This window comes from Salmo salar, chromosome ssa19 (genome assembly GCF_905237065.1).
Source record: "Salmo salar chromosome ssa19, Ssal_v3.1, whole genome shotgun sequence".
Taxonomy (NCBI): domain Eukaryota; kingdom Metazoa; phylum Chordata; class Actinopteri; order Salmoniformes; family Salmonidae; genus Salmo; species Salmo salar.
This window is the reverse complement of record NC_059460.1, coordinates 61,484,565-61,504,682: the sequence shown is the minus strand read 5'-3', so window position 1 is coordinate 61,504,682 and position 20,118 is coordinate 61,484,565. Positions and strand designations below refer to the sequence as shown.

The 20,118-nt window shown below is 42.5% G+C and overlaps 1 protein-coding gene across 5 annotated transcripts in view; it reads left to right on the top strand.

The window, feature by feature from the left end:
* The window catches only part of scn4aa (sodium channel, voltage-gated, type IV, alpha, a), a 75,669-nt gene that overhangs the window by 13,067 nt on the left and 42,484 nt on the right, over nucleotides 1–20,118 (top strand). The window contains exons 1-4 of one of the 5 annotated variants that reach the window (XM_045702576.1): nucleotides 16,757–16,855; nucleotides 16,937–17,020; nucleotides 17,166–17,298; nucleotides 17,389–18,927. The exons of 1 other annotated variant lie outside the window; for it this stretch is intronic. The gene's annotated coding sequence lies outside the window, so the exon portion shown is untranslated. Of the gene's footprint in view, nucleotides 1–16,729; nucleotides 17,021–17,165; nucleotides 18,928–20,118 lie in introns of those variants that run through there. 3 more of the 5 variants (XM_045702577.1, XM_045702578.1, XM_014158703.2) reach the window with 3 other exon arrangements.

Here is a 20,118-nt window from a genome sequence, read left to right as displayed (position 1 = left end):
CAAGCTAACTGGCTAAAGTTGGCTAGCTTGCTAGCTACTTCCAGACACAAATGAGAGAACACCTCACTCTGACCATTTTACCTGTCCTAGCAGAGCAGGTTAGGCTGTTTTCATGTTATCTAGAGTGTTTGTGACTGTATCTGTGCTGCTGGCAACAATTTAATTATGTTTTTTTGCAGATGTTTACTAACACCAGTCATATTCAACATGGGTACATTTGTAAATTCAGCGGCTGAATCTAGTTGATGGTCACTGCTGTAGGTTGTCTGATTGTTGGTAATCAGGCCTACCACTGTTGTGTCATCAGCAAACCTAATAATTGAGATGGAGACGTGCGTGGTCATGCAGTCATGGGTGAAAAGGGTGTACAGGAGGGGGCTGAGTACGCACCCCATGGGGTCTCCCTGTTGAGTATCAGTGTGGCGGAGGTGATGTTGCCTACCTTCACCACTTGGAGTCAGCCTTCAGGAAGTCCAGGACCCAGTTGCACATTGAGGGGTTCAGAGCAGTGTGCTGTATAATGGCGATTGCGTCTTCCGTGGATCTGTTGGGGCGATATGCGAATTGTAGTGGGACTAGGGTGTCGGGTAGGATAGAGGTGATATGGTCCTTAACTAGCCTCTCAAAGCACTTTATGATGACAGAAGTGAGTTATACGGCGCGATAGTCATTTTGTTTAGTTACCTTCCCTTTCTTGGGTACAGGAACAATGGTGGAGATCTTGAAGCAAGTGAGGACAAAAGACTGGGATATGGAGAGCTCTATTGAATATCGTCTATGTTACCAGTCACCTTGCCATTAAATGTGGTGGTTTACGCATGACCCCATTGAACAAGTTTGATTACTTTCAGAGTTAGCTTAGCTGTTTTTGGTTAGCTTAACATGCTACGGTAATGTGCCTGAGCTGGTGAACTGGTAGACCTCACATGAGGTGGCCACAATGAGACACAGGAGGGGGCCACATTATAGGGGGTCATATTGACAGTCAGAGTTGGAAGTACAAGGTTAACTGGTGGGTGACAGGGTGTTGAAGATAGCAGGGAGAGCTCTACGATTTGACCCCATGAGAAAATGGAGGAACAGGGGGCGTGGCAAGTGTCAACGGGGGCTGTGTGGATAAAAGCCTTTTGTTTGCTCTGTACATCTTTCTTTTACAACTTACCACATTCCATCCATGGCATAATGCTGTAGGCCTGCTGTATAGCAAGGGGATTGAAAGGGGCATCTATGAGTGTTGTTCTTTTAGGTATTGTCTGTATCACTCAATGGTTCCTGATTTGTTGGATATGCGTGTAATTGAATTGACATGTATACATAAAACAAATATTTCAATGATTGGGACTTTTTTTTATTGGGACTTTTTGCTAGACTGCAGATCTTTGATTGACAAATCCTGTACATTTTCAAACCACAATGACAGTAGCCTGTCTTTTGAGTTCAAAATGTAATCAATATATTGCTGGAAATCAATTCAAATGAAATGTATTTATATAGCCCTTCTTACATCAGCTGATATCTAAAGGGCTGTACAGAAACCCAGCCTAAAACCCCAAACAGCAAGCAATGCAGGTGTGGAGGGGCAATGGATGTTTGAGTGGTGTGAACGGAGATTTAGCGCCTTGGGTGTCCAGTGTGTGTGTGAAGTAGAGGGAAGGGGGTGTGTGTGTAGAGGCGGAAGCCCAGTGGATTTGTGCCTCATGTAAAATAGACTGCAGATCTTTGATTGACAAATCCTGTACATTTTCAAACCACAATGACAGTAGCCTGTCTTTTGAGTTCAAAATGTAATCAATATATTGCTGGAAATCAATTCAAATCAAATGTATTTATATAGCCCTTCTTACATCAGCTGATATCTAAAGGGCTGTACAGAAACCCAGCCTAAAACCCCAAACAGCAAGCAATGCAGGTGTAGAAGCACGGCAATTATAATATGTTTTATTTTTCTAACAGCATTTTCTATGCTTGTATGTTTATTATGTCTTAAGCCCCTTGGAAACATAGATACCAATCCCCTGTTGTTCTCAAATTTCACCCAGCGAAATGTTTTAATTGCCTAACACAAGACATTGAGGAAAATTGAGATTCCACAGTCTAAACTGTTGACGATTTTACGTTTCAATATATGTCATCAAGGCCTTGCACTGTATGAGCTCATATATCTGGACCTCCGTCCTTGTGCAAAAAACCAAAAGCTTTGTAAGTCAGTTTCCGGATAGATATATCGGTGCTTGCATTCCATGAACGTCTAGTGTAACGCCAAGGGCCTATATTACCCCCTCCATATCCTCAACGGGAATGTCATGTCTGAGTGGATGGGTGTCCTTCATTGATATGTACGGCAGTGACATATACGGTATGAGGATGTCTGGGACGGCCATGAAAATCTCTTCTCTTCCTCTTAGAGTTTGTGCCCCAATGGATTGGTGACAAAATTCAAAGTTCAATCTAATGTATACATGTATACTATATAATAATTATTTATTGATTTATGAATGATTTATTGACAGTGAAAGTCATGTACATTTTGATTTTATCGACACATTTTTAGCCTTGTAACTGTGATTTGCTTCCAGGAAGAATCAACAACGTCTGGTGGACCAAAGCTCAGTTTATGCATTCATCTGTTGTAACATGGAGATTTCAGAAAATATAGCTAGCTGCTTTCCCCATAAGCGTAACACATGACCACAGATTTGGACAACGTATAGCCGGCAGGGCTGCCTCCTACATTAAGTTAGCTAGCTAGCTCTAGTAGCCTCTCAAACTCAGGGGAATGTTTGCTCGCACACATGTTTCTGATTCTAAGCAATGCCTTGCAGTTGTGTGATTCACTAAGATCAAATAATCATAATCACTTTACTCAGTAAGTTAACTCCCACGAGGACAGATGAGTCATTGGTGTTCCAGGCTCAAAGCCTGGGGGCGAGGTTAGGTCTGAGGTAGAATAGTACGTATGACAAAGAGTAACCAATACTTTGGATTTGATCAAATGTTCATGCAAGCATCCGTTTACATTTTGTAATCCCTTTTTCCAGAATGGGTCAATTATTTTGGGGGTTTTGACTGATCACCTGTCATTTATTTTAAAAAATGTGCCAACTTCAGACCTATGCCCTTGGCTGCAGTGTTGCTCAATGTAGCCTACAAATGCCACCAAAGCTATTGTTTACTTAATTGAAACAGAATGCAGGAGACCTCCATCTCCGATCTAACTTTTCCCTATGGGAAGACGCAAGCCATCCAGTTCAAGATTGGCTAGCTCTCAAAGAAAAAAAATCAACCTGGATTTTCCAAGGGATGGCCTTTGATTGATGGGCAGACCCCACAGTGAATAATGTGATAAGGAAATGTCTCCAATAAGCCCCAGAGGAACAAATCTGTCCCCAGGAAGTGTATTTTAAGGCCAGCCATCCCTCTCAGGGAGGGAGAGAGGGGCCCCTTGTCTCCTGGAATTGGGTCTTGAAATGGGTGAGAGGTGGGGGTGGAGGGTGACTGTGGGGGCAAGTAGAGCAAAGGGGTTATTGAGGATGCCTGCATAATGGGAAACCAGAATGGCACAGTGAAGCCGAATAGATGTGGGAAAATGACAGTCCGAAGGCCATCTTTGGCAGGAAAGTTGAAATATGGACTAGTAGTGGGAGGGGGGTGGCGACGGATAGGGTTGGTTGGAGGGGCAATGGATGTTTGAGTGGTGTGAACGGAGATTTAGCGCCTTGGGTGTCCAGTGTGTGTGTGAAGTAGAGGGAAGGGGGTGTGTGTGTAGAGGCGGAAGCCCAGTGGATTTGTGCCTCATGTAAAATAGAAGGTGGCGGAGTGGGGAGTTAGCCCGGTAAGTTAAGTTGGCATGCTGGCCTGTTTATCGGAGGGATGAGAGGGAGAGAGTGAGGGTTAAACTGGGGAGGAATGAGCAGAGTCATCAGGCTGCTGTAACATGATGCTCCGCAGTGATTGCCGGTAGCAGCTGGGCAGCCACCGTATCTGTGTGTGAGCTTGCGTGTGTAATGTGTATGTGTGTGAATGTATGGTTATCTATAATTGTGTTTTTATATGTATCAATGTATATACACTGAGTGTACAAAACATTAGGACATAGACTGACCAGGTGAATCCAGGTGAAAACTATGATCCCTTATTGATGTCACTTCAATCATTGTAGATGAAGGGAAGGAGACAGGTTAAAGAAGGATTTTTAAGCATTGAGACAATTGAGACATGGATTGTGTATGTATGCCATTCAGAGCATGAATGGGCAAGACAAAATATTTAAGTGCCTTGAATGGAGTATGGTAGTTGGCGGCAGGCGCTCCGGTTCGAGTGTGTCAAGAACTGCAACGCTACTGTGTTTTTCACACTCAACAGTTTCCTGTGTATATCAAGAATGGTCCATCACCCAAAGGACATCCAGCCAACTTGACACAACTCTGGGAAGCATTGGAGTCAACATGGGCCAGCATCCTTCTCGACACCTATAGAATTGAAGCTGTTCTGAGGGCAAAAGGGGGTGCAACTCAATATTTTGAAGGTGTTCCTAATGTTTGTACACTCAGGTTATGTGTGTGTGTGCGTGAGTGTGCGCGTGCTGTATGGCTGTTTGTGTCACTGTGTGGGCATCTTGGCACCAATTCCCCTGACCAACCTGCCTCACCTCTGAAAACACATTGAATTGACTCAGTCACATATTCTGTGTCAGTATACAGGATATCGTAGCAGCCTCTAGTCCCCCAGTTCACTGCTCAGATGCTTGCTGTTGTATCTGTCTGGCTTGGCTTGTGACACACAGTGCACTTGTCTATAGCAAATCTGTAACTTATCCTGCTGTTAGATGAAGAGATTCAGAAGGCCCAGATGTCTACAGAGATTAAAAGGAACTCCAACTCCAGGGTGGATCACCACAGGTGATAATGTCACAAGGTAATAAACACTACCACGCACGCTATTGAATAAATTGATCAAGGGTGAGTTCCCCAAAGCTTTCATAGGACTAAGGTCATCATAAGATCCCACTTAAAGAGCATTGTTAGCATCTGTGCTGACCTTAACTATGAACTGTAACTTTAGCTAACTAACTTGGCTAACTGAAGGGCAAAACAATTCACTTTACAGTTAGCTATCGCACCACTCTTTGTTAGCAAACGTAACAGTTACTTCAGGTGGCTCCACTTATGACTATACTGTACATTTTACGTTTGTAAAGTAGTATTTATTAGGATCCCCAATTAGCTGCTGCCGAGGCAGAATCAAAACAACAAATAAAATACATAATATATACTGAGCAAAAATATAAACTCAATATGTAAAGTGTTGGTCCCATGTTTCATGAAATGAAATAAAAGATCCCAGAAATGTTCCATAAGCTCAAAAAGCTCATTTCTCAAAAATGTTCTCAAATTTGTTTACATTCCTGTTAGTGAGCATTTGTCCATCCACCTGACACGTCTGGCATATCAATAAGCTGATTAAACAGCATGATCATCACGCAGGTGCACCTTGTGCTGGAGACAATAAAAGGCCACTTTTGTCACGTGTGCTCCCTCTCCGGCTTCTAGGTCACCAGGCTGCTCGTTATGGCGCACACCTGTCATCATCGTTACGCGCATTATGACACTCACCTGGACTCCATCACCTCCTTGATTACCTGCCCTATATTTGTCACTCCCTTTGGTTCTTTCCCCATGCGTCATTGTTTCAGTTTCATGTCTGTGCGTTGTTCTTGTTTTGTATTATGTTCCATTTATTTATTAAAACACTCACTCCCTGAACTTGCTTCCCGACTCTCAGCGCATATCGTTACAACTCTAAAATGTGCAGTTTTGTCACGCAACACCACACTACAGATGTCACAAGCACCGGAATGTGCACCAGATCTGTTGACAGATAATTAAATGTTCATTTCTATACCATAAGCCACCTAATTGTATAGAATTTGGCAGTAGGTCCAACCGGCCTCACAACGGCAGACCACCATGCAAGCCCAGGACCTTCACATCCGGCTTCTTTACCAGCGGGATCGTCTGTGACCAGCCACACACAGATGAATCTGTGGGTTTGCACAACCAAAGAATTTAATGCAAACTGTCAGAAACCGTTTCAGGGAAGCTCATCTGGGTGCCGTGTGGCTCAGTTGGTAGAGCATGGTGTTTGCAACGCCAGGGTTGTGGGTTCGATTCCCACGGGGGACCAGTACGGAGAATTTTTTGGGGGGGATATGTTTGAAATGTATGCATTTAAGAGCGTCTGCTAAATGACTGAAATGTAAAAAATGTAAAAATGCTTGTCGTCCTCACCAAGGTCTTGACCTGACTGCAGTTCAGCGTCATAACCAACTTTTGTGGGCAAATGCTCACCTTCACAGATGAATCCCGGTTTTAACTATACCGGGCAGATGGCAGACGTGTGGGCGAGCGTTATACTGATGTGAACATTGTGCACCATGGTGGGGGTATGGGCAGGCATAAGCTACATGACAATGAAGACAATTTTACCGATGGCAATTTGAATGCACAGAGATACCGTGATGAGATCCTGAGGCCCATTGTCGTGCCATTGATCCGGCGCCATCGCCTCATGTTTAAAACTCATTTTTCAACCAATCCACAAATGTCTTTTTAAAACAAACTATAGTTTTGGCAAGTCAGTTAGGACATCTACTTTGTGCTTGACACAAGTAATTTTTCCAACAAATCAAATCAAATGTATTTATATAGCCCTTCTTACATCAGCTGATATCTCAAAGTGCTGTACAGAAACCCAGCCTAAAACCCCAAACAGCAAGCAATGCAGGTGTAGAAGCAAACAATTCTTTACAGACTGATTATTTCACTTATAATTCACTTTATCACAATTCTAGTGGGTCAGAAGTTTACATAATTTGACTGTGCCTTTAAACAGCTTTGAAAAATCCAGAAAATGATATCATGGCTTTAGAAGCTTCTGATAGGCTAATTGATATAATTTGAGTCAATTGGAGGTGTACCTGTGGATGTATTTCAAGGCCTACCATCAAACTCAGTGCTTCTTTGCTTGACATCATGGGAAAATCAAAAGAAATCAGCCAAGACCTCAGAAAAAAAATTGTAGACCTCCACAAGTAGTTCATCCTTGGGAGCAATTTCCAAACCCCTGAAGGTACCACGTTCAGCTGTACAAACAATAGTACGCAAGTATAAACACCATGGGACCACGCAGCCGTCATACCGTTCAGGAAGGAGACGCGTTCTGTCTCCTAGAGATGAACGTACTTTGGTGCGAAAAGTGCAAATCAATCCCAGAACAACAGCAAAGGACCTTGTGAAGATGCTGGAGGAAACAGGTGCAAATGCATCTATATCCACAGTAAAACGAGTCCTATATCGACATAACCTGAAAAGCCGCTCAGCAAGGAAGAAGCCACTGCTCCAAAGTCGCCATAAAAAAGCCAGACTACGGTTTGCAACTGCACATGGGGACAAATATCGTATTTTTTGGAGAAATGTCCTCTGGTCTGATGAAACAAAAATAGAATTGTTTGAGCATAATGAACATCGTTATGTTTGGAGGAAAAAGGGGGAGGCTTGCAAGCCGAAGAACACCATCCCAACCGTGAAGCACGGGGGTGGCAGCCTCATGTTGTGGGACTGCTTTGATGCAGGAGGGACTGCTGCACTTCACAAAATAGATGGCATCATGAGGAAAGGAAAATTATGTGGATATATTGAAGCAACATCTCAAGACATCAGTCAGGAAGTTAAAGCTTGGTCGCAAATAAGTCTTCCAAATGGACAATGACCCCAAGCATACTTCCAAAGTTGTGGCGAAATGGCTTAAGGACAACAAAGTCAAGGTATTGGAGTGGCAATCACAAAGCCCTGACCTCAATCCTATAGAAAATGTGGGCAGAACTGAAAAAGCATGTGCGTGCAAGGTGGCCTACAAACCTGACTCAGTTACACCAGCTCTGTCTTTAGGAATGGGCCAAAATTCACCCAACTTATTGTGGGAAGCTTGTGGAAGGCTACCCGAAATGTTTGACCCAAGTTAAACAATTTAAAGGCAATGCTACCAAATACTAATTGAGTGCATGTAAACTTCTGACCCACAATGAATGTGATGAAAGTAATAAATGCTGAAATAAATCATTCTCTCTACTATTATTCTGACATTTCACATTCTTAAAATAAAGTGGTGATCCTAACTGACCTAAGACAGGGAATTTTTCAAATGTCAGGAATTGTGAAAAACTGAGTTTAAATGTATTTGGCTAAGGTGTATGTAAACTTCAGACTTCAACTGTAATTCCTGAAAGCTGAAAATGTCCCAGTTTTTCCATGGCCTGCATACTCATCATACTCACCCATTGAGAATATTTGGAATGCTCTGGATCAACGTGTAAGACAGCAAAGCGTGTTCCAGTTCCCGCCAATACCCAGCAACTTCGCACAGCCATTGAGGAGGAGTGGGAAAACATTCCACAGGCCACATTCAACAGCCTGATCAACTCTATGCGAAGGAGATATGTCGCGCTGCATGAGGCAAATGGTGGTCACACGAGATACTAACAGTTTTTTTTTATCAATGCCTCTACCTATTTTTGTAGGTATCTGTGACCAACAGACGAATATCTATATTCCCAGTCATGTGAACTCCATAGATTAGGGCCTAATGAATTTATTTCAATTGACTGATTTCCTTATAGGAACTGTAACTCAGTAAAATCTTTGAAATTGTTGCGTGTTGCGTTTGTATAGCACTATATTTATATTACAATTTAGTCATTTAGCAGATGCTTCCATCCATCGTGAACCACAACTAGTGCATTCATCACAAGATAGCCAGGCGAGACAACCACATATCACTACATAATACAATACATAATACAATGCAAAATATAATATAAAATACATAAACATTTGTGTCTCTTCACAGTCCCTGTCGTGCCGCAAGAGGTACTTTATCTGTTTTATTTTATCTTGTTTTATTGCTAGCTTGAGTTACCTGGGGTGGCAGAGTTCCATGTAGTCATGGCTCTATTTAATACTGTTCGTTTCCCAGCCTCTGTTCTGGACCTGGGGACTGTGAAGAGACCTCTGGTTGTATGTATGTGTGGTACCGATGAGTGTCCGAACTATGTGCCAACTGCTTGAACAAAGTTTGGTACCTTCAACACCTCGCAGAAAGACCAATAGCGATGCGGTCAATCTCTCCTCAACTTTGAGCCAGGAGAGATTGACATGCAAGTGCAATACGTGCTGTTCTGGACCAACTGCAATTTGCCTATGTTCTTCTTTGCCACAGCTGACCACACAACTGGGCAGTAGACCAGGTGCGACAAAACTAGGGCATGTAGGACCTGTGTGGTTGATTTAGATGTCAAGAAAGCAGAGCAATGCCTTATCATGGACAGACCTCTTCCCATTTTAGCAACCATTGAGTCTGTTTTGGCCATGACAGCTTCCTTTCTAGGGTTACACCCAACAGTGTAGTCTCCTCAACTTGCTCAATCGCCACATTATTCAATAATAGATCTAGATGAGGTTTAGGGTTGAGCGAGTGATTTGTCCCAAAAACAGTGATTTTAGTTTTAATATTTAGCACCAGCTTATTGCTAGTTACCACTTCTATAACTGATTGGAGCTCTATTTTAAGAGTGTCAGTTATTTATTTTACTGTTGTAGTCGACATGTATACTGTTGAGTCGCCAGCGTACATAGACACAGGCTTTATTCAAGATCAGTGGAAGGTCATTAGTAAAAACAGAAAACAATAATGGCCCAAGCCGGCTGCCCTGCGGTACTCCACACTCAACTGAATTTGCATTAGAGAGGCTTCCAATAAAGAAAACCCTCTATGTTCTAATAGATAAGTAACTATCAATCCATGATAAGGCAGAGGATGTAAATAAAGCCAAAACAGCTTCCACAATCTTCTAATTATAATTTTCTTTCATCTAATCATCAGTTTGGACACACCTACTCATTCAAGGGTTTTTGTTTATTTTTTACTATTTTCTACATTGTAGAATAAAAGTGAAGACATCTAAACTATGAAATGACACATGGAATCATGTAGTAGCCTACATTTTTTTTAAACAAATCAAAATATATTTTAGAGTTTAGATTCTTCAAAGTAGCCACCCTTTGCTTTGATGACAGCTTTGCACACTCTTGGCATTCTCTCAACCAGCTTCATGAGGAATGCTTTTTGTAACTTGAGTCGTGTGTGGAGGACCAAGACGCAACAGGGAAGTGTATACTCATCTTCTCTTTTTAATATATAAGGAGAAACAAAATAAACACGTATACAATTAACAGAAACGACACTAACAGTTCTGTCAGGTGACAAGCACAAAACAGAATACAACTACCCACAATCCACAATACAAACACACCCCTAATTATAGGACTTTCAATCAGAGGCAACGATAGACAGCTGCCTCCAACTGAAGGCCCCAACACCAATTAACTAAACATAGAAATACAAATGACTAGACAGAACATAGAAATAAACGAACATAGAACAATAACCAAAACCCTGGACTAATAAATCAAATACCCCTCTGTACATGGACACATACACACAACCACCCTGAACCACATAAAACAAATACCCCCTGCCACGTCCTGACCAAACTAAACACTAACAAATAACACTTTTACAGGTCAGAACGTGACACTTTTCCAACAGTCTTGCAGGAGTTCCCACATATACTAAGCACTTTTTGGCTGCTTTTCCTTCACTTTGCGGTCCAACTCATCCCAAACTATCTCAATTGGGTTGAGGTCGGGTGATTGTGGAGGTAAGGTCATCTAATGCAGCACTCCATCACTCTCCTTGGTCAAATAGCCTATACACAGCCTGGAGGTGTGTTTTGGGTCATTGTCCTGTTGGGAAAAAAATTATAGTCCCACTAAGCGCAAACAAGATGGGATGCTGCATCGCTGCAGAATGCTGTGGTAGCCATGCATGCAGAGATCATCTGTTCACCTACTCTGCATCTCACAAAGACACGGCGGTTGGAACCAAAAATCTTACATTTGAACATTAGATTTCCACCGGTCTAATGTCCATTACTCATGTTTCTTGGCCCAAGCAAGTCTCTTCTTCTAATTGGTGTCCTTTAGTAGTGCTTTATTTGCAGCAATTCGACCATGAAGGCCTGATTCACATGGTCTCCTCTGAAGAGTTGATGCTGAGATGTGTCTGTTACTTGAACTCTGTGAAGCATTTATTTGGGCTGCAATCTGAGGTGCAGTTAACTCTAATGAACTTATCCTCTGCAGCAGAGGTACAGTGGGGGGAAAAAGTATATGATCCCCTGCTGATTTTGTATGTTTGCCCACTGACAAAGAAAGGATCAGTCTATCATTTTAATGGTAGGTTTATTTGAACGGTGAGAGACAGAATAACAACAAAAATATCCAGAAAAATGCATGTCAAAAATGTTATAAATTGATTTGCATTTTAATGAGGGAAATAAGTATCTCACCTGTATTTGGGGTTTCTCCCATTCTTCTCTGCAGATCCACTCAAGCTCTGTCAGGTTGGATGGGGAACGTCGCTGTACAACTATTTTCAGGTCTCTCTAGATATGTTCGATCGAGTTCAAGTCCGGGCTCTGGCTTGGCCACTGAAGGACATTCAGAGACTTGTCCCGAAGCCACTGCTGCGTTGTCTTGGCTGTGTTCTTTGGGTCGTTGTCCTGTTTGAAGGTGAACCTTCGCCACAGTCTGTGGTTCTGAGCGCTCTGGAACAGATTTTCATCAAGGATCTCTCTGTACTTTGCTCCGTTCATCTTTCTCTCGATCGTGACTAGTCTCTCAGTCCCTGCCGCTGAAAAACATCCACACAACATGATGCTGCCACCACTATGCTTCACCGTAGGGATGGTGCCAGGTTTCCTCCAGACGTGACCCTTGGCATTCAGGCCAAAGGGTTCGATCTCGATTTCATCAGAATAGAGAATCTTGTTTCTCAAGGTCAGAGTCCTTTGGGTGCCTTTTGGCAAACTCTAAGTGGGCTGTCATGTGCCTTTTACTGAAGAGTGGCTTCTGTCTGACCTCTCTACCATAAAGGCCTGATTGGTGGAGTGCTGCAGAGATGGTTGTCCTTCTGGAAGGTTCTCCCTTCTCCACAGGGGAACTCTGGAGCTCTGTCAGTGACCAGCGTGTTCTTGGTCACCTCCCTGATCACAGCCCTTCTCCCCCGATTGCTCAGGTTGGCAGGGTAGCCAGCTCTAGGAAGAGTCTTAGTGGTTCCAAACTTCTTCCATTTTAAGAATGATGTAGGCCACTGTTCTTGGGGACCTTCAATGCTGCAGACATTTTTTGGTACCGTTCCCCAGACCTGTGCCTCGACATGATCCTGTCACAGAGCTCTATGGACAATTTCTTCAACCTTATATTATGGCTTATATAGACAGGCGTGTATTTTTCCAAATCATATCCAATCAATTTAATTTACCACAGGTGGACTCCAATGAAGTTGTAGAAACATCTCAAGGATGATCAGTGGAAACAGGATGCACCTGAGCTCAATTTCGAGTCTCATAGCATAGGGTCTGAATACTTATGTAAATAAGGTATGTTTTTTTATTTTTAATACATTTGTATAAAATTCTAAAAAACAGTTTTTGCTTTGTCATTATGGGGGATTGTGTGTAGATTGATGATGTGAAAAAATAAGTTAATCAATTTTATTTTAAGGCTATAACGTAACAAAATGTGGAAAAAGTCAAGGAGTCTGAATACTTTCCGAATGCACTGTATGTGTGTGTATATATATATGCATATATATGCTCAGGTTGGCAGGGTATATATATATTTCATCTTTATTTAACCAGGTAGACCAGTTGAGAACAAGTTCACATTTATAACTGCGACCTGGCCAAGATAAAGCAAAGCAGTGCGACACAAACAACAACACATGGAATAAACAGTCAATAACACAATAGAAAAGTCTACATACAGTGTGTGCAAATGAGGTAAGATTAGGGAGGTAAGGCAATAAATAGGTCATAGTGGCGAAATAATTAGAATTTAGCAATTAAACACTGGAGTGATAGATGTGCAGAAGATGAATGTGCAAGTAGAGATACTGGGGTGCAAAGGAGCAACAACAAAAATTTTACTGATGGGCAATGTACATGTGCAATGATCTGACAGCTGATGCTTAAACTTAGTGAGGGAGATATGAGTCTCCAGCTTCAGTGATTTTTGCAATTCGTTCCAGTCATTGGCAGCAGAGAACTAGAGGGAAAGGCGGCCAAAGGAGGAATTGGCACGTGCTATGGGTGGGTGCTGCTATGGTAACCAGTGAGCTGAGATAAGGAGGGGCTTTACCTAGCAAAGACTTATAGATGACCTGGAGCCAGTGGGTTTGGTGGGTAGTATATGGTGCTTTGGTGACAAAACGGATGGCACTGTGATAGACTGCATCCAATTTGCTGAGTAGAGTGTTGGAGGCTATTTTGTAAACAACATTGCCGAAGTCAAGGATCGGTAGGATAGTCAGTTATACGAGGGTATGTTTGGCAGAATGAGTGAAGGATGCTTTGTTGTAAAATAGGAAGCCGATTCTAGATTTCATTTTGAATTGTAGATGCTTAATGTGAGTCTGTAAGGAGAGTTTACAGTCTAACCAGACACCTAGGTATTTGTAGGTGTCCACATATTCTAAGTCAGAACATTCCAGAGTAGTGATGCTAGACGGGTGGGCAGGTGCAGACAGCGATTGGTTGAAGAGCATGCATTTAGTTTTACTTGCATTTAAGAGCAGTTGGAGGTCACTGAAGGAGAGTTGTATGGCATTGAAGCTCGTCTGGAGGTTAGTTAACACAGTGTCCAAAGAAGGGCCAGAAGTATACGGCATGGTGTCGTCTGCGTAGAGGTGGATAGAGAATCACCAGCAGCAAGAGCGACATCATTGATGTATACAGAGAAGAGAGTCGGCCCGAGAATTGAACCCTGTGGCACCCCCATAGAGACTGCCAGAGGTCCGGACAACAGGCCCTCCGATTTGACACACTGAACTCTATCTGAGAAGTAGCTGGTGAACCAGGTGAGGCAGTCATTTGAGAAACCAAGGCTGTTGAGTCTGCCGATAAGAATTTGGTGATTGACAGAGTCGAAAGCCTTGGCCAGGTCGATGAATATGGCTGCACGGTATTGTCTTTTATCGATAGCAATTATGATATCGTTTAGGACCTTGAGTGTGGCTGAGGTGCACCCATGACCAGCTCGGAAACCAGATTGCATAGCGGAGAAGGTACGGTGGGATTCGAAATGGTTGATGATCTGTTTGTTAACTTGGCTTTCGAAGACCTTAGAAAGGCAGGGTAGGATAGATATAGGTCTGTAACAGCTTGGGTCTAGAGTGTCTCCCCCTTTGAAGAGAGGATGACCGCGGCGGCTTTCCAATCTTTGGGGATCTCAGACGATACGAAAGAGAGTTTGAACAGGCTAGTAATAGAGGTTTCAACAATTGTGGCGGATATCTTTAGAAAGAGAGGGTCCAGATTGTCTAGCCCAGCTGATTTGTAGGGGTCCAGATGTTATAGCTCTTTCAGAACATCAGCTATCTGGATTTGTGTGAAGGAGAAATGGGGGAGGCTTGGGAAAGTTGCTGTGGGGGGTGCAGAGCAGTTGACCGGGGTAGGGGTAGCCTGGTGGAAAGCATGGCCAGCCGTAGAAAAATGCTTATTGAAATTCTCGATTATCGTGGATTTATCGGTGGTGACAGTGTTTCCTAGCCTCAGTGCAGTGGGCAGCTGGGAGGAGGTGCTCTTATTATCCATGGACTTTACAGTGTCCCAGAACTTTTGGGAGTTTGTGCTACAAGATGCAAATTTCTGTTTGAAAAAGCTAGCCTTTGCTTTCCTAACTGCCTGTGTATATTGGTTCATATGGTATCCCAAAACAGCATAGTGGGATAATCACAAACATGTCCTAATACACTTTTTTGCAGACAAGTTTAGCAAATTTAGGCATGAAATGGAAACAACAAACACTCGCTCTTCATACCCATGCACAACAGACCAAATAATTAAAGTGCAACTCAATATTGGAAAGATGTTCCTAATGTTTGGTATACTCAGTGTATATACTGTATATTGATGGGGGAAAAGTAACACCTGACTGAATAGTTTTCGGTTGGTTGAATTAGTTTAATTAAGTCCATATCATTTTTTGGAGTTCAGAGTCTAGAGTGTCTCCCCCTTTGAAGAGGGGGATGAGAAACAAATGAACATATTACTGGTCCTGTCAGGGAGCTTAAAGGTCAACTGCTCCTTAGAATCAACTTCTGTGGCTTATATGCTGCAGAAACATAACATATTGACTGTGCCCCTGTGCCCGCTCTAGCGGCTGAGTCGATATCCACGCTTATAAACCCAGGGTCGTTACACTACTCCCTCCTTTCAAAGAGGGAGTAGCTTGCGACTCTACGTCTTATAGGAACGCACACACTGGTCAAGCACACGCACTGTCGTGGATGCAAGGTCCAATCCCACTTCTGACAACATTGTAATGAAACAGGCAGGGAGCAGGCCTCGAACCCTCGACCTTCTAGCCCGAAGTCCAGCGCGCTATCGGCAGAGTCGATATCCGCGCTTATAAACCCAGGGTAGTTACAATATTATATTGTTAACATTTATTACAATGTGCAAATCGGATAATTATGGTCATAAAGTCAGTCTCGTCCAAAACAGAGTTTTGAAAGTGAGTTCGTCACAATTTACTGGATGGTTGGGTATGGATTATGATCATGCCCACTTTTGCCAATTATGCCAAATTGCCCAGAGAAAACACGTTGAAGTCCGCATCCAGCTGCCATGTGGACGTTTGTTGTCAAGGCTGCATATGGGTGGAACTCACAATTCGCTCGGCAAATATGAGTGAAAATGGGCTTCCATAAAGTTGGTGCAAACTTCCAATACATTTCAACAATATTGCCAGGAGTGGATTACATTCGACACGGTCATTTCTGCTGCCTGTCAACCGTCAAACCACTGCACTGGTGTTGGTGAGTACGTTAGCTAAGTTAGATAATTGGTACTAGTTAGCTAGTAGCTACTTTTGGTTATTCAACATTATTTGATAATGCTAGCGAACCAGGCTAGCTAAGATGCCACAGATGAAAGGGGAATGGTACTGTAGCTAGCTAAATACATAAAGCTAATGTGATGTAGCATGTCAGGAAAATTGTGCATAGCTCACATTAGCTAGCTACCTTGCTAACGACAGCTAACTGTAGCCCATTGACATTTAGGGTCAGTACAGGGCAGGCACTTGGATACTAGCTTGCTAGCTAATCATAGGATGTAGCCAGCTTACTTTCGATAATGTTTCAAATCTACCTAACACTAGCCAAGTCATTTCAACTTAGACAAAGATATGATAACTAACCCGGATTTGCAAGTTAGGTAGTTAACTAGCTAGCATTCGGGGGCTTCGTCTGCTTAACCAAAAAACAGGCCTGTTCTCATAAAAGTTTGTGTATTTTCTTTGGCAAAAATAAATAAATGTTACTTTTGTACAACAAATATGGCTCTGGTAGCGAATACAAAACGTATCAGCAAGCATTCAGCATCGTACACAGCTGGTTGCATAGTAACACCGTCAGATTCACCTGCCTGAATCTGTTCTGTAGTTGCAGTCCTTCTATTAGCATATAAATTACTTCCAAACGAGAACTTTCTATTCTCTCACTATGTTTATTGAGTGACGATATTTGATTTCATCCACAGGCTACGTACAAAACCTGGTTGATTTGTAGTTAAGCAACGTTGTTGGAACCTCCCATATCAGGAGCTGTTACAGAAGGCTGAGGCAGTGGCCATACACCAGTCCTGCTCGAGAGTAATGGAGGACACTTGAATCAGGTTGGTCACATTTGATCTGGTCAATGGTCAAAATACTATCTGTCCTGGAATTCACCTAACCACCATTGATAATGTAATCAGTGCTCTGTGTATATGTGTGTCTTGTACTGTATGTTGTAAGAAAGGTGCCCCCTTCCACTGTACCAATGGACTACTGGGCCCAGAGTGAGTAATGCCAACCAGTCAGTGCCATGTTGGCACATGTCCCTTGTGAATCAGGATCTCTGAATGGCTATTTCAACTGTGTATTTACTGTTGGCTTCCATGACTGTATGGTGACAGTCTTTCTCTCCCTCCCTCTGTGATATAGGAGCTGGGTCGGATATAGGAGCCGAAGTCGGGCTTCTGCATGACCAGTATCTGTGATGAGAGGGACCTGGAGCTGATCTACACTGCCATGTCAATCAGGCATTGGCAAACACCTCAGAAGGGACAAACAAACAGTGATTACTAATAAGACAGTACATCATAAGTGTTTAGTAATATCACCCTTTCAATGTGTCACTCATCAACTCTTCCTTGGTTTTCTACAGATGGGAAGAAGAGTTGCTTTTCAGATGGAGTCCTCTGACTGAAAGACAGGTTAATACTGATGTCTGAATTGGGAGAGACCTTGCAACTCGGCATAAAAATTTTACAAGACACATCTATTACTTTTTATTGTCTTTTGTTATTATCTAATCTATTGGTACTAGCAGAACACTGCTTATACAGTATTATGTAAAGTAAGGTTTATTCTACATGGAACTGTTACACTTGAATGTTATCAAAATACTTTGTTTAGATATCTACAGAAGTTCAGCAATTGAACTCTTCTCATATTACTCTGTAGGCTACTGCCCGATGAATTGTCAGTTACCTACTGAGTAGTATGAAAGTGCCATCCTCCTGCCTCTCACATCTGCCTGTACTGTAGTTATTGAACTGCTAGACCCATTGGTTGAGGCAAAACCTGTCATATCCAGGATGGAGTATCATGCACGCCACCCCTCCTGCCACCTGCCACCTGACTTTACCTATCCATAACCTGTAATACATTACATAGATGGAAGGGACTTCATCACCCAGAGAGCTGTGCATGTCAGTGTGTGGTTAGATAGCCAAATCCTTAGATTTGGCTAAATAGAACGCTGTTCTGGTTAGACAGCTGAAATTGTACTCTACATACAACTTTTTTTATTTGCTAGGTAAGTGTAGGCATACTATCTTTATATGAACATCAATATGATATTTACAGCATAACATGTTTTGTCTTTGTAACATGAACACACATCGATTTTTGATAAATGAATGCATGTACAGTACACTCAAGCTGGGCAATGTGTGTGCAATATCCACATGTAGCCTACACCTGTTGTAGTGATATTAGTAGTTCTGGGATTTGTCCCCTGGGAAAGATCTAACAGCGGACATAAGGAGAGACGAGACAAAACTAGGCAGTTAGAATATTGTGTTGTAGGACAGCTGAGCTGACTCAAGACCGGGCCTTCAACACGCTGTTAATATAGTTTCTATGGTAACATGTATTTACATGACGTGATGAAACATTGAAACTGCGTTGCAAGCTACTTCTGTAGCAAGGTGTTATAGAAGGATTGTCTCATGAAGAACATTCCAGACAGTGGCTCTTGATATCTTGCCATAACTGATTTGACAGAGAAATATCAGCTAGATAGCTGCAGCTGGCCATCCTATCACCAAATATATGCTAGCTAGCTGCTGTCAGCTTGGCTAAACACAGGGTCAGCGCTGACTTGAGATGGCGAGTCAATCAGGAGGGGAGAAGTCCTCGACTTCAAAACGTTCTCTCCTTTGCAAAGCTATCTTAGCTTACCTTTCTGTACTCACTACTGCCCTTGTTTTTTGTGATTGAATGGCAAAGAAACAAGCACGTCAAACCACACCCCTAGACAACTCTCATTTGCTCTCAGCCATGGCCGCTTGCATTTCTTAATGACCATTGATGGAAAACAAGGCCAAATCAGGAAGTGCAGTAGCTCTTTAGCTCTTAGCTTCTCCAGAGAAAAGAAAACCGTCTTGACTGGTCGCTGAACACGACGTTGTGCTAGCATGTAAGCAATGCCAATTGGCCTGGATACTGGCCGTCTGCTAAGCTAATAAGTAATATGATGGGGTGGGGGTTACATTGAGACTGGATCTAGATCAAGGCAATGAAGCCTGGGATCGTTAACAACTCGCAGACACACATATACTTAGAAAAGAAGGTGCTATATAGAACCCAAAAGGGTTCTTGGGCTGTCCGCACAGGAGAACCCTTTGAAGAAACCTTTTTGGTTCCAGGTAGAACTCTTCTGAGTTCCATATAAAATCCTTACCACAGAAGGTTCTACATGGAACCCAAAAGACTTCTACCTGGAACCAAAAAAGGTTATCCTATGGGGACAGCCAAAGAACCCTTTTGGAACCCATGTTTCTAAGAGTGTACCACATACTGTACATACAATCAGTGCTTGACTTGGGCAGGAGCCGAGTACCAGTACCTCACATTTTTTACTGCTTAAGTTCCTTCACCTCTTATAGAATATTAGCTCAAAAGTATTGTGGAGTTCCTGCACCTAAATATAATACTCTTTCCCACACGGGCTCACACTTATACACACATACCTCCCTGCACATATACACACAATCATGATACTTACAAGTGTGTAAGTATGTAACTCATTTTTGTATTTTGTTTCTCAACTGCAAAAAGTATCAATGCCAATGGTAAGGACTTGGCATCATGAATACCAAGCAACGATTTCATCCCAAATGTGGATGGGCCTACCCATTAGGCAACATTTCAGATCTGATGTTCTGGTTGTGTGCTGTTAATAAAAAGTATACTGAAAATAATTGCTACTGCAAGAGTATACATAAAATATATGTTCAGACTGTGGGACATCTACATAAGTACAGCAATGGCCTCAGTGTCATGTTTTAAGGTACCAAAGAGAAGTTAATGTGTTGAATAAAACAGGTATTAGTGTAACAGAGGTGGTTCAGTGAAACATGCTCATGTGATGAGTAAACCATTTTTATGGGGACTGGATCTAGATCAAGGCATTCAAGCCTGGGATCGTTACCAAGTCGCAGACAAACATACCACATACGCTCAGTGCTTGATGTGGGCAGGAGCTCACCGGAGCTGAGTACCGGCACCTCACATTTTTTTACTGCTTGAGTTCCTGTACCTCTTATAGAATATTAGCTCAAAAGTATTGTGGGGTTCCTGCACCTAAATATAAACAGTATCGGCACAC